This window comes from Glycine soja, chromosome 14 (genome assembly GCF_004193775.1).
Source record: "Glycine soja cultivar W05 chromosome 14, ASM419377v2, whole genome shotgun sequence".
Lineage (NCBI taxonomy): Eukaryota > Viridiplantae > Streptophyta > Magnoliopsida > Fabales > Fabaceae > Glycine > Glycine soja.
In genome coordinates, this window is record NC_041015.1 from 35,361,689 (window position 1) to 35,383,070 (window position 21,382).

Here is a 21,382-nt window from a genome sequence, read left to right on the forward strand (position 1 = left end):
TTAAGGTTATCCGCACCTTTTGTCCACGCGAAGCAAGCGAGCCCGTTGACACGCAGAGACTAACGTCGTCATCCACATCTTTTGTCAACAAGAGGCAAGCGAGCCCGTTGACATGCAGAGACTGATCGAGGCCGTACCCGAATCAAATAAAAATTAAAATGTAGTAACTAGGAAGTGATCCTAGGTCGTTTCCCAACGAGCAGTGACAAGCCAAATGTTCATAATATACTTGCAGTAACAGTAACAGTAACGATGGGGGGGGGGGGTTGTTTGCTTTTGTAAATTAAACAGCGAATATATGTGAATTAGAAAATATCAGAATTAGAACACGTTGCTTCCCCTTGATTCACAAGCAAGTCTCTTATCCTAGGTTATGAGAGTTTATCCTTTATCAGTTTAACCACTTAATCCAACCCTAAATTAAATTACTAAGCGAAATTCAACATAAGGCATTCATTATGTGATTAAGCATCACATACACCAATTACTCATAAACGATCATTAAGCATGAACGTAAATTAAGCGCAGAAACAATTAATCAAGCACTAAGCATGCATGAATTAAAAGCAACAAATTCAAAGTAATTAGTGAAGAGGAAAAACTAAACAGAATTTAACAGTAATAATAGAACCTCAAAGAGAACTGTGCTTGATCCTCAAGGGAAAACAACGCTGCGGACTTAGCCTTCCATTAATCAAATAGAGAATGAAATTTTATTGATAAAACCAAAAGTCTGAACTGGAATTGTAAAAAAACGAAAATAAAAGAGAAAGAGAAGAGAGACTAAAACTAAAAACGAAAAATAGAAGAGAGAGAGGAGAGAGAGAGAGTCTCCCGCGAGGGAGAGAGGGGCGTCCCTAAACTAGAACCTTGGTGCTGTTATATAGTTTTTTTTCAGCCCCAAAGCTTACAAATATGTTTTAAATCCAAGCCCATAAGTAAAATCAAATCAAATCTAGATAAGATAAGATAAGATAAGATCTAGATGAAATAATATCTAGATGAGATCAAATCTAAATAATATCTAGATAAGATAAGATCTAATTTTATAGAATAAATTAGTCTGCCCTCTTCAAGTCCAAGCCCAATTCTAGATTCAAGCCCAATGCTTCATTAATTCCTGAAATTAGATTAAAAACATCAAATTAGCTGAATGGGCCCAAATAATAAAACTGCCTAATTAATTGACAATTAAGACCAATCAATAATTAAAATGGTGCAAAAAGGGTTTAGAAAATAGAAGAAAATGATGGCACATCAGAGACTAACATCGTCTTCTACACCTTTGTCATCCAGAGAGGGTGAGTCTGATGACATGCAGAGACACCTTATGGTTATCCGCACCTTTTGTCAATCAGAGGCAAGCGAGCCCGTTGACACGCAGAGACTAACATCATCATCTGCACCTTTTGTCAACCAGAGGCAAGCGAGCCCGTTGACTAGCAGAGACTAACATCGTCTTCTCCACCTTTGTCATCCAGAGATGGCGAGTCCGATGACATGTGGAGATACCTTATGGTTATCCGCACCTTTTGTCAACCAGAGGCAAGCGAGCTTGTTGACAGGCATAGACTATCGTCGTGTTCTGCACCTTTGTCATCCAGAGACTGCGAGTCCGACAACATACGGAGATACCTTATGGTTATCTGCACCTTTTGTCAACCAGAGGCAAGTGAGCCCATTGACACACAGAGACTAACGTCATCTTCTGCACCTTTGTCATCTAGAGACGGCGAGTCTGATGACATGCGAAGATACCTTATGGTTATCCGCTCCTTTTGTCAACCAGAGGCAAGCGAGCTCGTTGACAGGCATAGACTAACATCGTCTTCTGCACCTTTGTCATCTAGAGACGGCGAGTTTGATGACATGCAGAGATACCTTATGGTTATCTGCACCTTTTGTCAACCAGAGGCAAGCGAGCCTGTTGACACGCAAAGACTAACGTCGTCATCTGCACCTTTTGTCAACCAGAGGCAAGCGAGCCCGTTGACACGCATAGACTAACATCGTCTTCTGCACCTTTGTCATCCAGAGACGATGAGTCCGATGACATGCAAAGATACTTTATGGTTATCCGCACCTTTCGTCAACCATGGCGAACAAGTCCGATGATATCAGGATGATGTTGGTTGTCCGATTTTGATTATTTTGAAAATCTTTGCAGGTTTTACTTTCGTCATCCAAAGACATTCAAGTCCGACGACGCGCAAGATTCTTCTTTGCTAGGCAGGGACGATCGAGTTCGATAGCATGTGGAAACGTCATGGTTATCCCGTTTTATCGCTTTCAAGGCACTGAAGTTTTGCTGACGCTCCTGATGCTTTTTGTATTCTTTCTGAATGACAGGTTCCGCTGGTTGGGATATTGATCGGCCGAATGATGTTCCGCTCGAATGAAATTAGTGTCTTATCTTTACTTCCCTTTTATCACCAATAAAAGATAAGTAGAGAGGGGTAACTATCATACCCTAATTTCGTCTGGTAGTACTTGCGGTCGGTCCTTGAACCTTGTTTGCTCCCTTCAGAACCCTCGAAACAAGCATTGTTGCATAATCCGTAAAGTTTCGCAACATTCCAAAAGGATAACGAGCATTGTTGCGTAATCCATAAAATTTAACAACATTCCAAAAGGAAAATAGGTGTCGTTTCGTAATCCGTAAAGTTCCACAATGTTTCAAAAAGAAATCATTTAAATAACACAAAAGGGGGGTGCAAATAGCAACCAGGCTAACTTGGGCCTTCCTGAGGGTTCCAGAAGAAGGCGGTGCCTTCTGGTGGAAGCAACCCAACTTGCCTGGGCGAGCTGGGCGGCAACCACCTCCCTCTTTTCTCCTATAAATAGGGGAAGGAGGGCAGAACAAATGGGTTCAGCCCTTCTGGTATTGAGAAATCTCTCAAAATTAGTGAGAAAAATTGTTTCCGTGAAAAAAATCCAAGCCAAGGTGCTTCCGTAATGCTTTTGAGACGTTTCCATAAGCGATTTCGTGGAGATTCTTCATTGTTCTTCATCGTTCTTCACCGTTCTTCGGTCTTCAACCGGTAAGATCCCGAAATTGAATCTTTCAATTCATTCTATGCACCCTTAGTGGTCCCTACTTGTTTTGTGTACTTTTACTTTCATTACGTTTATTTTCCGTACCCTTTTTAACGAGCTTTTAACTGTTTATTTGAGCTGTTTCTCACCTAATAAATGATAAAATGAATTTCAACCGATCTGTGGGGTGCTAATACCTTCCCCATGCATAAAAAAAAACTCTAGAACCTTTCACGATTAAAGTTCGTAGACCACACCTTTCCGGTTTTTCTGACTTTTCCTCAAATAAACGTTGGTGGCGACTCCGTGCATTTTTCCTTTCTTGGAAGATGCACCCATGAGTCTCGCGTCGCCCTCCCGCCGAAGGGTAGGTTGCGACAGATGGCCTATTCGTGGGGGACAAGCGTGGTTAAAGAATCTAACATTTCTGAGGGGATGCTTAGGCGCTTTAATTGGTCCATGGTCTTTGGCACTTGCTTTGGGCCACGTTCATACGTCGTATGTAGTGTATGTTCATGGGGGGTGGAGTGCACTGACCTTGTCGGATGGCCCATTCGTGGGGACAAGCGTGGTTAAAGAATCTAAGCATTTTTGAGGGGATGCTTAGGCGCTTTAATTGGTCCATGGTCTTTGGCACTTGCTTTTGGCCTTGTTCATAGCTCATACGACACAGGAAAAAGAATAATTGTGGCATAGTGTACTTTGTACTGAGGGGGCGTGTCACCTGGTAGGGAACTCCTTTGGGCCCCAGGCTGATCACTTATGGGAGGGCAGTTACGTGCACAACCGGGTGGTCTCGACGAACTCTGCACCATTTTAATTACTGATTAGTCTTAATTGTCAAATTAATTAGGTAGTTTTATTATTTGGGTTCATTCAGCTAATTTCATGTTTTTAATCTAATTTCAGGAATTAATGAAGCATTGAGCTTAATCCGAATTTTGGTCGTGGACTTAAAGAGGGCAAATAAAGCAGCGTTTACCTTACCTTAGTTAATTTCTAATTAGGAGATTGCAATTTTATTTTATGTTGTTCAGTGTTTATTTCATTTTGGGCCAGAATAATGTAATAGGGCCTAGTGACTTTAAGTGACCCTTATAAATAGCAACCTTGGGATTCGTGTAAAGGGGATTCCATTATTCAGAGCATAGGGTTTTAAGGTTTTACGTTTTTAGCTTTGGATTATTGTTCACGTTAATGCATTTTTCCATTTTTCTGCTTTCAATTGCAATTTCGTTTCTTGTTCCTTCTTCTACTTTCATTTACGTTTTATGCCTTTAGCTTCATTTACGTTTCTGCTTCTAGTTTCATTTATGTTTTCTACCTTTAGCTTCATTTACGTTTCTGCTTTTGTTGAGCTTATGGAAGGCTAAATTCCTAGTGTTGTTTCCCTCTAAGGATGAAGCGTAATTCTCTTTGAGGTTCTGTTTTTAATGTTGCTCTCCTATCGGTTTTCCCTTCACCAATTAACCCACATGCATTCTGTTAATCTGTGCATGCTTCGTGTTCGATTAATTGCCTCTGTGCTTAAATTGCGTTGGTGCTTAATGAACAAGGGGTTAATTGGTGTATGTGTTGCTTAATCACACATTGACAGCCCTAAGTTGATTTTCGCTTGGTAAATTAAATTAGGATTGGATTAAGTGGTTAACTGCCAGGGGTGAAATCCTCATAACCTAGGATAAGAGAATGGATTTTGAATCAGAGGAAAAAACACGTTTTTACTATTATTAATTTCGTATTCCAATCTGCTTGTTCTTAAATTCACAAAACAAACTCAACCCCGCCCCCCAATTGTTACTGTTACTGCAACTATATTATGAACATTTGGTTTATCATTGCTCGTTGGGAAATGACCTAGGATCACTTCCTAGTTACTGCATTTTAATGTTTATTTGATTCAGGTACGACCTCGATCAAATTTGGTGTCGTTGCCGGGGAGCAGTGTCCGAAGGTTCATAATAGCTAGTGATTTGTGTTTTATGTTTAGTTATTTTATGCTTTCGTGTTGTGTTAGTGTTGTTTAGTGTCTTGTTATTTTGTTTAGTGTGGTGTTTTGTTTTAGTTTTTCTGTTCAGCGCTTCCCCTGTTTCAGTTTTTGTGTTTTGCTGTGAATAGTGCTTTGCGACGGATTTAGCGACCACTTTTGCTGACCTAGAAAACAGAGTAGTAGTGCAAATCCATTAGTGACTGCTGCTGACAATTTAATTGGCGATTTTTGTTTTGATAGTTAGGGTTGATATTTTTGGCTGAATTTTGGTGTGGTGGGTTCTTTTGACTCATATTTTGTGTGAAAAATACCAGGAACACTTATTGTGGCTAGATTTGAGAGATTCAAAAAATTTGAGAACTTGTGTTTAGCAAAACTTCAAACGACCATAACTTTTGCTCCGGGTATCAGAATGACTATTATTATATATGTATTTGGGGTAGAAAAAAATTTCTCATATCATAGGAGCCGTTCGTAGGCTGGCTGAGGTCTCAAACTAGCCATAATCGTCTATTTACTAGTTTTTTTTTTATTTTTCAAGTTTTATTGTTTTATTTTTCTAAACTTTCCTTAGGTAGTTTCCATAGTTAGACTTTGAATTTTTGTCTGAAAATTTTTGAGCTATCTTTTCCTGATTTTAGGGTGTTGCTCACAAAATTTCAAGTCATTTGGATATCATTTGATGGTAGTTGTAGTTCAAACCTACACTGTTACTTGTATAAGAAGGCAACTAGTTGTGCATGCTGAATGTAGTGTATGACTAGAGGTAATCCATCTGACTTACAACCCTTTGATCCTGAGATAGATAGGACATTTCATAGATTAGTTAGGCATCATTTCATACCTTTTGAGCATCCTGAGCATTCTGTTACTGGTGAGTCTGTGCATTCTGTTATTGGTGATTGTGAACTTCCTGATTTTGAGCATTCTGATTTTGAACATTCTGAGAACATGTCACAACCTCCACCCCGTGAGAGGACTCTAAGGGAAATGGCTGCACCTAATTTCACCTACGAAAGCTTGTGCATCCAATACCCTGATGAGGATGTCCCATGTGTTCTTAAAACTGGACTGATCCATTTGCTTCCAAAGTTTCATGGCCTTGCAGGTGAAGACCCGAACAAACATCTGAAAGAATTCCATATTGTCTGCTCCACCATGAAACCCCCAGATGTCCAAGAGAATCACATATTTCTAAAGGTTTTTCCTCATTCTTTAGAGGGAGTGGCAAAGGACTGGCTATATTACCTTGCTCCAAGGTCCATCACGAGCTGGGATGACCTCAAGAGAGTATTCTTAGAAAAAAATTTCCCTGCTTCCAGGACCATGACCATCAGAAAGGATATTTTAGGCATTAGGCAACTCAGTGGAGAGAGCCTATATGAATATTGGGAGAGATTTAAAAAACTATGCGCCAGTTGCCCTCACCACTAGATTTCTGAGCAGCTTCTTCTCCAATATTTTTATGAAGGACTCAGTAACATGGAGAGAAGTATGATAGATGCTGCCAGTGGTGGAGCCCATAGAGACATGACCCCTGCTGAAGCCAGAAATTTAATTGAGAAAATGGCTTCCAACTCCCAACAGTTTAGCGCCAGAAATGATGCTATAGTCATTAGAGGAGTGCATGAAGTAGCCACAAACTCATCTGCATCATCTGAAACTAAGAAGCTTGAAGGTAAACTAGATGCCTTGGTTAACCTGGTAACCCAACTGGCCATGAATAAAAAATCTGCACCTGTCGCCAAACTCTATGGTTTATGCTCCTCTGCCGACCACCACACAGACCTTTGCCCTTTTGTGCAGCAATCTGAAGCAATTGAACAACCTGAAGCTTATGCTGCAAACATCTACAATAGACCTCCTCAACCTCAGCAGCAAAATCAGCAACATCAGAACAATTATGACCTCACCAACAACAGGTACAATCCCGGGTGGAGGAATCATCCCAACCTTAGATGGTCGAATCCTTTACAACAACAACAACAACAACAAACTTATTTTCAGAATGATGCTGGCCCAAGCAGACCATACGTTCCTCCACCAATCCAGCAACAACAACAACAACAACAACAACAACCCCAGAAACAACAAACAGTTGAGGCTTCTCTGCAACCTTCCCTTGAAGAACTTGTGAGGCAAATGACTATGCAAAACATGCAGTTTCAACAAGAGACCAGAGCCTCCATTCAAAGCTTAACTAATCAAATGGAACAATTGGCTACACAGTTAAATCAACAACAGTCCCAGAATTCTAACAGATTACCTTCTCAATCTGTCCAGAATCCCAAAAATGTGAGTGCCATTACATTGAGGTCAGGAAAGCGGTGTCAAGGATCTCAACCAGCAACATCTTCCTCATCCGCAAATGAACTTGCCCAACTTCACTCTACTCCAGAAAAAGATGATGACAAAAATTTAAAGACTAAGTTACCTAATAATTTCTATGCATGTGAATCTTCCACTGGTAATTCTGATTTATAGAAGCAGCATACCCCTCTTCCATTCCCTCCAAGAGCAATTTCCAACAAAAAAATGGAAGAGGCAGAGAAGGAGATCTTGGAAACATTTAGAAAAGTAGAGGTAAACACACCTCTGCTGGATGCAATAAAGCAAATTCCAAGATATGCCAAATTCTTGAAAGAGTTGTGCACTAATAATTGGAAGCTTAAAGGAAGTGAAAGAATTAGCATGGGCAGAAATGTATCCGCATTGATTGGTAAATCTGTTCCCCAAATCCCTGAAAAATGTAAAGATCCAGGTACATTCAGCATACCTTGTATTATAGGGAACAGTAAGTTTGACAATGCCATGCTAGATTTATGAGCTTCTGTTAGTGTTATGCCTCTGTCTATTTTTAATTCTCTATCTCTTGGTCCTTTGCAGTCAACTGATGTGGTAATTCATTTAGCTAATAGAAGTGTTGCCTATCCTGCTGGTTTCATAGAGGATGTCTTAGTTAGAGTTGGTGAACTGATTTTCCCTGTTGATTTTTATATTTTGAATATGGAGGAGGGATTTTCTCAAGGATCAGTTCCCATCATTCTAGGTAGACCTTTTATGAAAACTGCTAGAACTAAGATAGATGTATATGCAGGCACACTATCTATGGAGTTTGGTGATATAACTGTTCATTTTAATATTCTCGATGCTACGAAACACCCATCTGAAGATCTTTCTGTATTCCGTGCTGAAATAATTGACCATATTGTTGATGAATACATGACTGATCTTCATTCTAATCTGCATGCTTGTCACTCTTCATGCATTGAATCTGAAATTGTATTTGATCATGTGTCTGAATTTGATGTTGAGAGTGAATCTGAATTTGATATTGATTACATGTCTAGTGATGTGTTTACCTCTTGAGATTGATTTTCTAGAGTCTGATAGAACTAACCATGCTTCAGGAAGTTCATATCCCTCTGACTTTCTTTATGAGGTACAGGCTGAGAAACCATCTATTTCTACCACTACCCAGCTGCCCACACCAGAATTGAAGCCTATGCCATCAAATTTAAAATATGCTTACTTGGATGATAGCAAAATTTTTCCAATAATTATATCTGCCTCCCTTGCTGATGAGCAAGAGGAGAAGCTGTTATCAGTTCTCAAGAAGCATAAGAAGGCTATAGGCTGGACCCTGGCGGACATTCCTGGTATTAGCCCATCCACATGTATGAATCGAATAAATTTAGAGGATGGGGCTAAACCAGTAAGACAGCCACAGAGAATACTCAACCCTGTAATTCTTGATGTAGTGAAGAAGGAGGTAACCAAGCTTTTGCAAGCTGGAATCATTTATCCTATCTCTGACAGCCAATGGGTGAGTCCCATCCAAGTAGTCCCGAAGAAAACCGGCCTCACCATGATCAAAAATGAGAAGGAGGAGCGGATTCCTACTCGAGTGCAGAATAGTTGGAGAGTCTGCATCGACTATAGGAGGTTGAACCAGGTTACCAAAAAGGACCATTTTCCCCTGCCATTCATTGACCAGATGCTTGAACGCCTGCCAGGTAAATCTCACTACTATTTCCTTGATGGTTTTTCTGGTTATATGCAAATCACTATTGCTCCTGAGGATCAGGAAAAGACCACATTCACCTACCCCTTCAACACTTTTGCCTATAGGAGGATGCCTTTCGGCCTGTGCAATGCCCCTGGTACCTTCCAGCTGTGCATGATCAGTATTTTCAGTGATTTTTTAGAAAATTGCATAGAGGTGTTTATGGATGATTTCACTGTATATGGATCCTCTTTTGATGTTTGTCTGGATAGTCTGCAAAAGGTTTTGAATAGATGCATTGAAACTAACCTTGTTCTAAATTTTGAAAAATGTCATTTTATGGTTGAGCAAGGTATAGTGTTAGGCCACATTATTTCCAATAAGGGCATTGCAGTAGATCCTACAAAAATTTCTATTATTTCACTATTGCCTTACACCTCTTGCGTGTGAGAGGTGCGATCTTTTCCTGGTCATGCAGGATTCTACAGGCGCTTTATAAGAGATTTTAGCAAAGTAGCCCTTCCACTATCCAACTTGTTGCAAAAGGAGGTGGAGTTTGACTTTAATGATAAATGCAAAGAGGCTTTTGATTGCTTGAAAAGAGCACTGACTACCACCCCCATCATCCAAGCACCCGACTGGATAACCCCTTTTGAGCTTATGTGTGATGCATCAAATTATGCATTGGGGGCTGTCCTTGCTCAAAAAATTGATAAATTGCCCAGGGTGATAATATTATGCTTCTAGGACTTTAGATGTTGCCCAAGCGAATTATACTACTATTGAGAAAGAGCTACTAGCCATAGTTTTTGCTGTTGAAAATTTTCATTCATATTTGCTTGGTACTCGCATTATTGTTTATACTGACCATGCAGCTCTAAAGTACTTGTTGAAGAAGGCTGATTCAAAGCCTAGGTTGATCTGAAGGATGCTCTGGCTCCAAGAGTTTGACTTGGAGATCCGTGATAGGAGTGGAGCACAAAATTTAGTTGTTGATCATTTGAGTCGGATCGAACGTGTGTCTGATGAGGATTCACCCATTCGGGATGATTTCCCAGATGATCATTTGTATATACTGTATAGTATTTCTAATTCTCTTTCTACTTCCTGGTTTGCTAACATTGTCAATTATTTAGTTGTGTATGTTTTTCCTCCCTTAGCATCTAAGGCTCAAAAAGATAAAATTAAAAGTGATGCTAAGCATTTTATTTGGGATGACCCCTACTTGTGGAAATTGTGCAATGATCAGGTCATTAGACGTTGCATTCCAGATCATGAGACTGACTCAGTCCTGCAGTTTTGTCATTCTTCCGCACCGGGAGGTCATCTGGGTGTTCAAAAGACAGCTCGCAAAGTGCTTGACTGTGGCTATTATTGGCCCACCATCTTTAAAGATGCGTGGAAGATCTGTAGCACTTGTGGGCAGTGTCAGAGAGCAGGAAGTGCACTTACATGGCGACAAAAAATGCCTCAACAACCTATGCTATTCTGTGAGGTGTTTGATGTCTGGGGCATAGATTTCATAGGCCATTTTCCTATCTCCTTTGGTTATGTTTACATTCTCCCTGCAGTTGATTATGTTTCAAAATGGGTGGAAGCCAAGCCCACTAGAACTAATGATGCTGAGGTTGTTGCAGATTTTGTCAAATCTAATTTGTTTTGTAGGTTTGGAGTACCTAAAGCAATCGTTAGTGATCAAGGAACCCATTTTTGCAACAAATCAATGCATGCCTTGCTTAAAAAGTACGGGGTTGTACACAGGGTATCCACACCATACCACCCCCAAACCAATGGACAGGCATAAATTTCTAACAGGGAGATCAAGAGAATTTTAGAGAAGATTGTGCAGCCAAGCAGGAAAGATTAGAGTACCAGGCTTGATGATGCTCTTTGGGCACATCAGACTGCCTACAAAGCACTGATAGGAATGTCTCCTTATCGGGTTGTCTTTGGAAAGGCATGTCATCTTCCAGTGGAGATTGAGCACAAAGTATATTGGGCAGTGAAGACTTGCAACTTCTCTATGGATCAAGCTAGTGAGGAAAGGAAGTTGCAACTGAGTGAGTTAGATGAGATCCGCCTAGAAGCCTACGAGAATGCCAAGTTCTACAAAGAAAAGACCAAGAAGTTCCATGATAGCATGAGAATTAAGAAGGACTTCATGGTTGGGCAAAAAGTGTTATTGTATAATTCTAGGCTTGGACTCATGAGTGGTAAGTTGAGGTCTAAGTGGATTGGTCCTATTGTTGTTACTAATGTTTTTCATTATGGTACATTTGAGATCAAAAGCGATTCCACAAACAAGAGCTTCAAGGTCAATGGACACCAACTTAAGCCATTCCTCACAAACCCTTCTTTAGTGGACGTAGTGGTGGGAGAGACTTCCTTACTCCACCCTACTCTTCCTCCACCATGACTTAGGGAGTTCTTCTTTTCCTATCTCCTTCTTTACTTTTATTACATTTGTCCGATTCTATTTGATGGTTTAATTGCTTTTAATCTTTTAATTGTGCTACATTGAGGACAATGTGTTGTTTAAGTATGGGGGGAGTGTTCTTTGGTTTTGCTAGTTTTGTTGGTTTTGTTAATTTTGTTAGTTGTGTTAATTTGTTAATTTTGTTAGTTTTGTTGGGTTTCTAGTTTAATATTTTAGGTCAATTCTGTTTGCATGTATGACATTGCATGTTTTTCTTTGAATTATAGGTTATGTTCAAGTAATGGGTAATTGTTTCGAAAATAAAAGTCTCTTGACATTTTGTGATTTGAAATCCTTGTTTTTCCTCTACATGTCATGATAGTTTTGAAAGCTCAATTTGAAAATGATAAGTTTACCTTTGTGAGAATTTGAGCCATCCATCATCATAATCATTTGGTGTGTTTTGCCCCATTGACTGCTTGCACAATAGCCTTGGCTTGATTCTTGTTGATGCTTCCTAAATCACATGCATATTCGGAAATGATTTAGGCAATTTTTTCTTATAAGCCTCTAGCCAAATGGAATTACCTTGAATTTATACCTTTGATAGCCCTTTGAGCCTATGTTCTCCTTTCTTTGTTTTGAATCTCATTACAAGCCTTAAGTGAAAAACCATGATCTCACCTTAACCTTAAGGAATTTTGGAGCTTTGGAATTGTTTTGGGAATAAGTGTGGGGGGGTTTTGTTGGATAACATGTTTTGTTGGCTATGCTTCATGATGTATTTTTGGGCCATACTGATGTACATTATATATGGATTAAATGTTGGACATGCTACTGAATGATATGCTAGTTCTCAAATGCTACTGTTCAAAAAAAAAATTAAGTTGAATCAATTCGAAAAAAGAAAAAGAAAAGCAATAAAGTTGAGTGAATAAGATCTTAAATAGAAAAAAAAAAAGAATAATGAGACTCTTGGTTCTACTCTTTATGTTTAAATTTTATCTTTAGGTTTTCTTATTTTTTCTTAATATGCACTTATTCCCCATTACTCCTCTATTCCTTTGGGATTTAGCTACTTATTCCATATTTTTCCCTACCTTGTCCTTGGCCCCATTACAACCTTAAAAGACCTTTTGATCCTCATGTGCTTGTGTTTATGGGTTGATTGTCAATTTTAGAATCTTGCCAAGTTTATGTGGTGTTGGTTTTCATGGGTTCTTTGAGGGTAAATAGTGGTCTAGACACTTGAGAGATAGAGTGTATATCTTGTGAGGCTTTATCACTTTTCATTCTTGAGTTGATTAACTATTTTGTCATGATTGGGTTGCTTGGATGATTTTCACGAATGTCTTGACTCGTTGGATCTCTTCATGTTAGATGTTACCCATTCCTTTCATTCCTTGATGTTCATTGGGAAATATGTAAATGTTTTTGTTTGTCTCTCTTTGATATCCTTGGATTTTGTTCTTTGTTTCATTTTGCCCAGGAGTGCAAAAGGCTAAGTATGGGGGATTTTGATGTGCCACTATTTTCTCCTATTTCTTAAACCTTTTTGCACCATTTTAATTACTGATTAGTCTTAATTGTCAAATTAATTAGGCAATTTTATTATTTGGGCTCATTCAGCTAATTTGATGTTTTTAATCTAATTTTAGGAATTAATGAAGCATTGAGCTTAATCTGGATTTTGGTCGTGAACTTAAAGAGGGCAAATAAAGCAACGTTTACCTTACCTTAGTTAATTTCTAATTAGGAGATTGCAATTTTATTTTATGTTGTTCAGTGTTTAAGTCGTTTTGGGCCAGAATAATGTAATAGGGCCCAGTGACTTTGAGTGACCCTTATAAATAGCAACCTTGGGATTCGTGTAAGGGGGATTCCATTATTTAGAGCATAGGGTTTTAAGGTTTTATGTTTTTAGCTTTGGATTACTATTCACGTTAAGACCTTTTTCCATTTTTCTGCTTTCAATTGCAATTTCATTTCTTGTTCCTTCTTCTGCTTTCATTTACGTTTTATGCCTTTAGCTTCATTTACGTTTCTGCTTCTAGTTTCATTTATGTTTTCTGCCTTTAGCTTCATTTACGTTTCTGCTTTTGTTGAGCTTATGGAAGGCTAAATTCCTAGTGTTGTTTCCCTCTGAGGATGAGGCGTAATTCTCTTTGAGGTTCTATTTTTAATGTTGCTCTCCTATCGGTTTTCCCTTCACCAATTAACCCACATGTGTTCTGTTAATCTGTGCACGCTTCATGTTTGATTAATTTCCTATGTGCTTAAATTGCATTCGTGCTTAATAAACAAGGGGTTAATTGGTGTATGTTTTGCTTAATCACATATTGACAGCCCTAAGTTGATTTTTGCTTAGTAAATTAAATTAGGGTTGGATTAAGTGGTTAACTGCCAGGGGTGAAATCCTCATAACCTAGGATAAGAGAATGACTTTTGAATAAGAGGAAACAACACGTTTTTACTATTATTAATTTCATATTCCAATCTGCTTGTTCTTAAATTCACAAAACAAACACAACCCCCCCCCCCAATTGTTACTGTTACTGCAAGTATATTATGAACATTTGGTTTATCATTGCTCATAGGGAAACGACCTAAGATCACTTCCTAGTTAAAGCATTTTAATGTTTATTTGATTCGGGTACGACCTCGATCAGCCTTGTTCATAGCTCATACGACATAGGAAATAGAATAACTGTGGCAGAGTGTACTTTGTACTAAGGGGGCGTGTCACCTGGTAGGGAACTCCTTTGGGCCCCAGGCTAATCTCTTATGGGGGGCAGTTACGTGCACAACCGGGTGGTCTCGACGAACTCTGCATGGTTTCCTAAGTGAGAGTGTCGTGTGGACACGCTTAGGCTATTTCCTGGGATTTGGTTGTTGGTACAAACCACATTGCATCTGAGAGTTGAGTGAGGTGCATGCATCATTCTGTGCAGTCTTAATTGGATCCATGGATGGATGATGAGTAATTGTTGAATATGGATGATGAGTAATTATTGAATGTGGATGATGAATAATTGTTGGATGTGAGTGTTGAATAATGAATGTGGTGTAAACTCGTAATGTTTGCCTATGTTTCTTGCTAATTGTGGTTGTTTGGATTTGGTATTGGCTCTTTTATAATGAACTCACCCTTGCAATTTTGTATAGTGTGGTTGATACCTGTGATGATCGCGAACCTTGTTCATGGGAGCAGAATGACAGTAGCAGGGTGCAGGGAGTAAGATTCTGGTGAGGAGCTGTCGAGCCGACGTGACGACGTTGACATTATTTTGGGAGAGAGTTATATTTTGTTTATCAACTCCTCCATAGTTGGATTATGAGTCATTTTGTTGAATCGGAGATGTAAACTCCAGATTTTACTTATATGCATGAACAGATTTTAATTTTCCGTCATGTGGATGACGTGTACTAAGTTGTTGTTCCTACACACACACACACACACACACACACACACACACACACACACACACACACACACACACACACACACACACATATATATATATATATATATATATATATATATATTCATCTAAGTAAATGTGTATGTTTTAGCGAATGTATGTTGGGACAAAATTACTCCTATTTTCATAAGCAAAATTAAGGGAGTTTATGTTTTTATAAAAATTGAAATTATCGCTTATTAGAGTGCTGATATCATAGCGACGAGGCGGGTCGTTACAGGGAACACGAAATTGAAGGAGGGAAAGAGGGAGAGAAGTTGAACTTTGAAGTGTGTCTCACAAGACTCTTATTCATCAAAGTTACAACAAGTGTTACACATGCTTCTATCTATAGCCTAGGTGGCTTCCTTGATAAGCTTCCTTGAGAAACTTCCTTGCGAAACTTCTTTGAGAAGCTTCCTTGAGAAGCTAGAGCTTAGCTACACACACCCCTCTAATAACTAAGTTCACCTCCTTGAGTAGCTTCCTTGAAAAGCTTCCTTGAGAAGATTCCTAGAGAAGCTAGAGCTTAGCTACACACACTTCTCTAATATCTAAACACACCTCCTTGAGATGAAAACTAGAACTTAGCTACACACACCCCCTATAATAGCTAAGCTCACCCCCATGCCAAAATACATGAAAATACAAAAACGTCCCTACTACAAAGACTACTCAAAATGCCCTGAAATACAAGGCTAAAACCCTATACTACTAGTATGGCCAAAATACAAGGCCCAAAAGAAGGAAAAACCTATTCTAATATTTACAAAGAAGAGTGGACCCAACCTTGGCCGATGGTCGCAGAAATCTACCCTGAGCTTCATGAGAATCCTAGGGCCTTCTTTAGTAGCTCTAGCTCAATCCTCTTGAAGTCTTCTATCCAATTCCCTTTGGGGGATAGGATTGCATCATATTGGTTCCTAAGTTGTGGTTCTTTCTTGTTGGGGGTTTGAAAACAAAAAGGTAAAAGAAACTATGGTTGAAACTAGCCAAAATAAACACTAAAATAGGTGTGAAAGATAAGGTAAAAACTAATTGGTAAAAAGCAAGCTATCTAGGCTGTTTGGCAATGGAAGGTAAAGGAAATTTAAAACAAGCTAGACGGTTTCCTATGCGAAGGCTTGGATGACCCTTTGGAGGTCCCAACTATCTCTTCACTTAGTCTACACGGTTTACACTAAGCTATAACACACAAATAGAGGTTTGGGTGATCTCTTGGAGACTCCCAATACACCCCTGAAGAATGTCCAAATACAAGGAATTGCAATAGAAAAAAAATTCAGCACTCAATTGTTCTATTACAACAAATTAAACAAAGCAATTAAGGTCTTCAATGCTTGTTAGTTTTCTCAAGTGTTTCACTCAAAATTTGGTGAGGTTTTGGTTTCTTCAAATCCAATGGTTCTCCTAGGATAGTTAACCTCCAAGACTCAAAAATATTCCTTCAAGCAACGCACCAATTTCCTCTTCCAGTCCTTATTGTAGGCAGAACTTAAACACACACAAAAAAAGAAGACAAGCAAGAAACCAAAAGATGAAATGAAAGATAAACCAAGAGGAAATTTAATGTGACATTAATTCAATGAGATTCAAGAAAAAATAAAGCAAAAGAACAACACCACAAGCCAAGGTGGAACACAAAGGAAGTCCTAGAATGACCCTAGATTAGATTGACAAATTAAAAACAAGACTCAAAGCAAAATTATAGTTATGTTATTTAGCAACACATCTAAAAGATGAACAACTCCAAGGAGTCAAATAGGCTTGTAATACAACTCAAAATAATGAACAATTTTCAAGCAAATCAAGCATACACATTTTTTGTTGTTGTTCTAGACGTGTATTTTGATGTTAATCTTTATCACCTTTTCTTGGTCATTTCTTTTTCGTTTTTGTTCATTATTTTTCCATTGTTTTCTTCCAGATGTATATTTTATCTAGTTAAAATTTCAGCTCAAAACTCAAAGTATTCAAGCCATGGTGGAGTTAAGAAGACAGTGTGCCAAAGCTGCCAGCACCAGCGATTTCAACCTAGAAATCAAGAGTAGTGTTTATGTTGCTTAAGGCTTGGATAGTTACAATTTGTGATTGCTTATGCTCAATTGTCTTGAATTAAAAAATTCAAGAGAGCTTAAGACTTATTTTGATTCACAAATCCAGCCACAACTCAGCACCACAACTCAACTTCATCATAGGCATCATGTAGGAAACTTAGAAAAAAAAAAAAAAAAGAGTTCAACAACAAGACTACTTCTAGGAATTGATTTAGAACATGTTATGAACTAAATAACATGCATGAATTAGACTCAAAATTAAAAATATAAGCTAAGAATGACAAGAGTTCATGAACAAATGTATCTAGAATTCAATCAACAAAATAAAAATTCAACACAAACTTAGAACATAATGTGACAATTGCTATGACTAAACATGACTCTAAGACAACATGGATTAAGTGATTTACACTTAGATTTTTGTGTTTTTTTTTCTAATCAATTTTTTGGAAGAAAATTTAGATCTAAGGTTCAGCACAATAATATTATGAATGAAAAATGATAGAACCTAAAATCAACACAAAAACATGATTCAAGAGTAGATCTACAAAATTTGAACCATAGAAATGCAAGAACAAGTGTAGATCTAAGATTTAATCGGTTTACTTTTTTTTTAATCTACTCTAAAAAGCACCAAACCACAAGACAATGGAGGATACACGTGGAGAATAAGATGAATAACAAGGAATTAAAGAGAATTCACCGAACAAAAAGATAGAGGAAGCAAAAGAACATCACCTAGATGAAGATGCTCTTGATACCACATGATGTAGCTCCATGTGGAGCTTGTAGGCCTTGGATATTCTTCATAAATGAAATCATTTGCTTCTTGAATATAAATGGCAGTGGAATGGAGAAGGAGGAAAGGTGATTGGAGATGCCACTTCAAGGAGAAGATGAGTCAAGAACAAGCTCACCCTCATAGGAAGTCATGGATAAGAGCTTGAAGATAGGAGAAGATGAGTGGAGGGAGAGAGAGTGAGGGGGGCATGAAATTTATGCCTCAAATGAGGTCTGAGCTTTGAAGTCTAATTTCTCAAATGATCAAAATTGAAAAAATGCACACGCAAGGCCTCTATTTATAGCTTAAGTGTCACACAAAATTGGAGGGAAATTTGAATTTCTATTCAAATCTCACTTGAATTTGAATTTGAATTTGTGGAGCCAAATTTGGAGCCAAAATTTCACTAATTATGATTAGTGAATTTTAGCTATGGTTCAACCCACTAATCCAAGATCAAGTACAAGATTCTCCACTAAGTGTGCTTAGGTGTCATGAGGCATGTAAAGCATGAAGGACATGCACAAACTGTGACTATATGATGTGACAATGGGGTGTAGCAAGCAAATGTTCACCCCCCCCCCTAAAATTTAATTTGATTGGGCTTCTCCAAATTCAATTAAATTTCTCTCCCAACACACACACATCAAATAGTGCACTTAATGCATGTGAAATTACAAAACTACCTCTAATACAAAAACTAGTCTAGGTGCCCTAAAATACAAGGGCTGAAAAATCCTACATTACTAGGGTACCCTCCCTACACTATGGAGCCCTAAATACAAGGCCCAAAAATAATGAAACCCTAATCTAATATGTACAAAGATAAGTGGACTTATACTTAGCCCATGGGCCCAAAATCTATCCTAAGGCTCATGAGAATCCTAGGGTCTTCTCCTGCATCTCTGGCCCAATCTTCTTGGAGTCTCCTAGCCATGACACTGGTGATGGGTCCCCTCCTTGGGAGGATTGCATCAAATCATCAGTTTGTGGAGGTAAGGGAAGCTTTTCCCTTTTTCATGCTCTTGAAAATTAGGGATTTGAGTATTTATGATTGAATGAAGATTTGATGATTTTTGTGTTGGGAATATGAAATTTTGTGTTTAAGATTGATTAGAATCATGTAAGGGACCAATCTTAGACTTGTTTCTTTGTGTAATTGATGTTTGGGTCGATTTGGGTAAGTGGAATCCCAAGTCTTGCAGAAAAACATTAACTTTCATTTTGCTGTTAGACTTTTGTGTTAAGCACAAAATACTTCTATGTTAAGCATGGTTTTTCAGGAAAACGATGAGTCTCTTGACCTTAAATTTGTGCTAAGCACGATTTTTTTGGAAAACAATGAGTCCCTAGACCTTTCGTGCTACATGCAAAATCTTTTTGTGCTAAGCATGATCTATCAGGAAAAAAAGTGGCGTTGTTTCTTAATGCTTGTGAATGCAATGACTTGAGAGTGCCTTGGAATGTAGTTAATGAATGTATGGGAGCTTGGAAAGGAATACTGACGTTGTATGGCTTTGAAACAATGTTGAGGTTGATGCACCATTTGCTTTCATGTTTTTATTTACCTTTAAAGATAAGAAATGATTATTGTTGTTGAGATGACAAAATAATTGTGTTAATTTTGAAATGATATATTATGTTGAACTTGAGATAATGCTAAGTTCACTTCTTGATAATGTACTCCAATGTGAAAAGGTATCTAGGGTTTTATAAGTCCAATGATTTATTAGATTCACACTCAATAGTATCAATCAAAATGCAAGGAATTCATACTCAAATTAAATCAATTCTAAACTTATTGATACTTAAACAAAGTGGATCCTCCAAAGATAACATTAAAAATCTATTTATGCATCTCATAATTCATATACAACAAGGGAACTCCACTTGAAATCCATTTAGAAGTCATTCATGACACATTTTGCAAAATTTCTCGCTTAAGCACCAATTCCCAATGCATTGTATTTTTCATTATAGTGCTTAATCTTAGCTCAAACTTTGCTTAAGGTTGATCACACTTAAGCCTAGTTCAAGCCATACTTAATCCTAGTTCAATCAATGCTTAAGCTTGGTCATCTCGCTTAAGCGCAAGCAACTCCTCGGTTAAGTGCCACTACAATTCAGAGCTTCAAAAATGTTTCTTTCACTTCCAATGGCTTCCAAATAAACCCCAATAGAAACCCAATCATATCAAACATGTTTCCACACATAAACACCTAAATAACAGCAATTTACAACTTATAACAACCTTAGCATGAAATATAAAGGAAAAGGACTTAAAGTGTTGATTTATGGAGAGCTAACTTCCTATACTCCTAGGACACATTTAAAGGAAGCTACTCCATAACCAAGCAAGAAAAACAAGAGTAAGAAGGGATCAACTCCTTCATACCTTAGTGGATTCATAAAAATGGTGAAGAATAGAATGTTTGAAGCTCAAGGACTCAAGAAAGCAAGCAACCAAAGCAAGAACTCTTCTCCTCTCTTCTCCAAAAGTTCAGCCACGCCCAAAAACTAAAATGGCTCAGCTTTTGCCTTAAATGAGGTGAAATCGAAGTGTGTAACAAGTCAAGAATAGGCCATGGTTCAAGGGGTTCAAGTATCCATTGGTTCCAAGGCTTGCTTGCCTCATAATGTCACTTTAATTTTAAACAAATCTGATAGAGGGAGAGAGAGAGAGAGAGAGCAAGAGAGAGGGTTGAACGTATGATGCTAGGCCATATTTGGCTATTTACTCTTTTGAAAATGTTGCTATAGAAGGCTAAGATAGGATTAGGTATAATGGGAAACTTTTCTTTTAGCAAATGAAGTAAATCTCTAGCTAATTATCCTAGACAATGGTGCTAATGTTCAAATCAAGAGTAATCACAAATAATCATGCATAAAGTAAATCTACACAGCGTGAATTTACACTATCAAAACTTGCACAATGTAATTTCACACAACGTAAAAAATCATGTTCTAAAGAAATTTTAATTCCTACTAAACTTATCACATAAAATAGAATACATATAATTGAAAATTTAAATTAACTACTTGAATTAAATATTCATTGTAATTAATTTTCAATATCAACTATATTTCTATAAATCACACCACATAGAACTTTCTATAATGAGTGAAGATGATGATGAACTGGAGACTTCCCAACAGGAAGATGAGCAGAAGTCAAAGCATGGTGGTGATGGTTGTGATGATAAGGAGGGTGAACTAGCAGCATTACTAAATGAATAGGAGCATGAGCAAGAGAATGATGGTGGTGGCGGTGGCCATGTTTATGGTAGTGATGGCAGTGTGGTGGAGTTGCATGCGGGCTGTGATGAGGACTGTGTTGAAAGTTTGAAGCTCTTGAGCAAATACAGTGAAGCAGCTTACTAAGAGCAATAATAATGTTAGAGCTTTGACCATTTCTTGATTGAAGTGTTTGTGTCTTAAAATAATAAAAGATTTTGGTGAAGTGTGTGGGCTTTGATTTGGGCAAGTCGAATTTATAGCATAAACAGTGAAGACTTTTTGTAAATTTTAGTGAAATAAAATTAAACAGAAAATTAATTTCATCTTTCATTTAAATGGAAATTTAAGTAGTGATTAGGAGAACAACTATGTGGGACAGTTGAAACTTAGAATAATGA

The 21,382-nt window shown here is 38.0% G+C and overlaps 1 non-coding gene across 1 annotated transcript; it reads right to left on the bottom strand.

Moving 5' to 3' along the window:
* Nucleotides 1-6,355: 6,355 nt before the first annotated feature.
* On the bottom strand, nt 6,356-6,462 carry LOC114385548. Its single transcript, XR_003660917.1, has one exon. It is a non-coding gene; the product is annotated as a small nucleolar RNA R71 (small nucleolar RNA).
* Nucleotides 6,463-21,382: the final 14,920 nt, after the last annotated feature.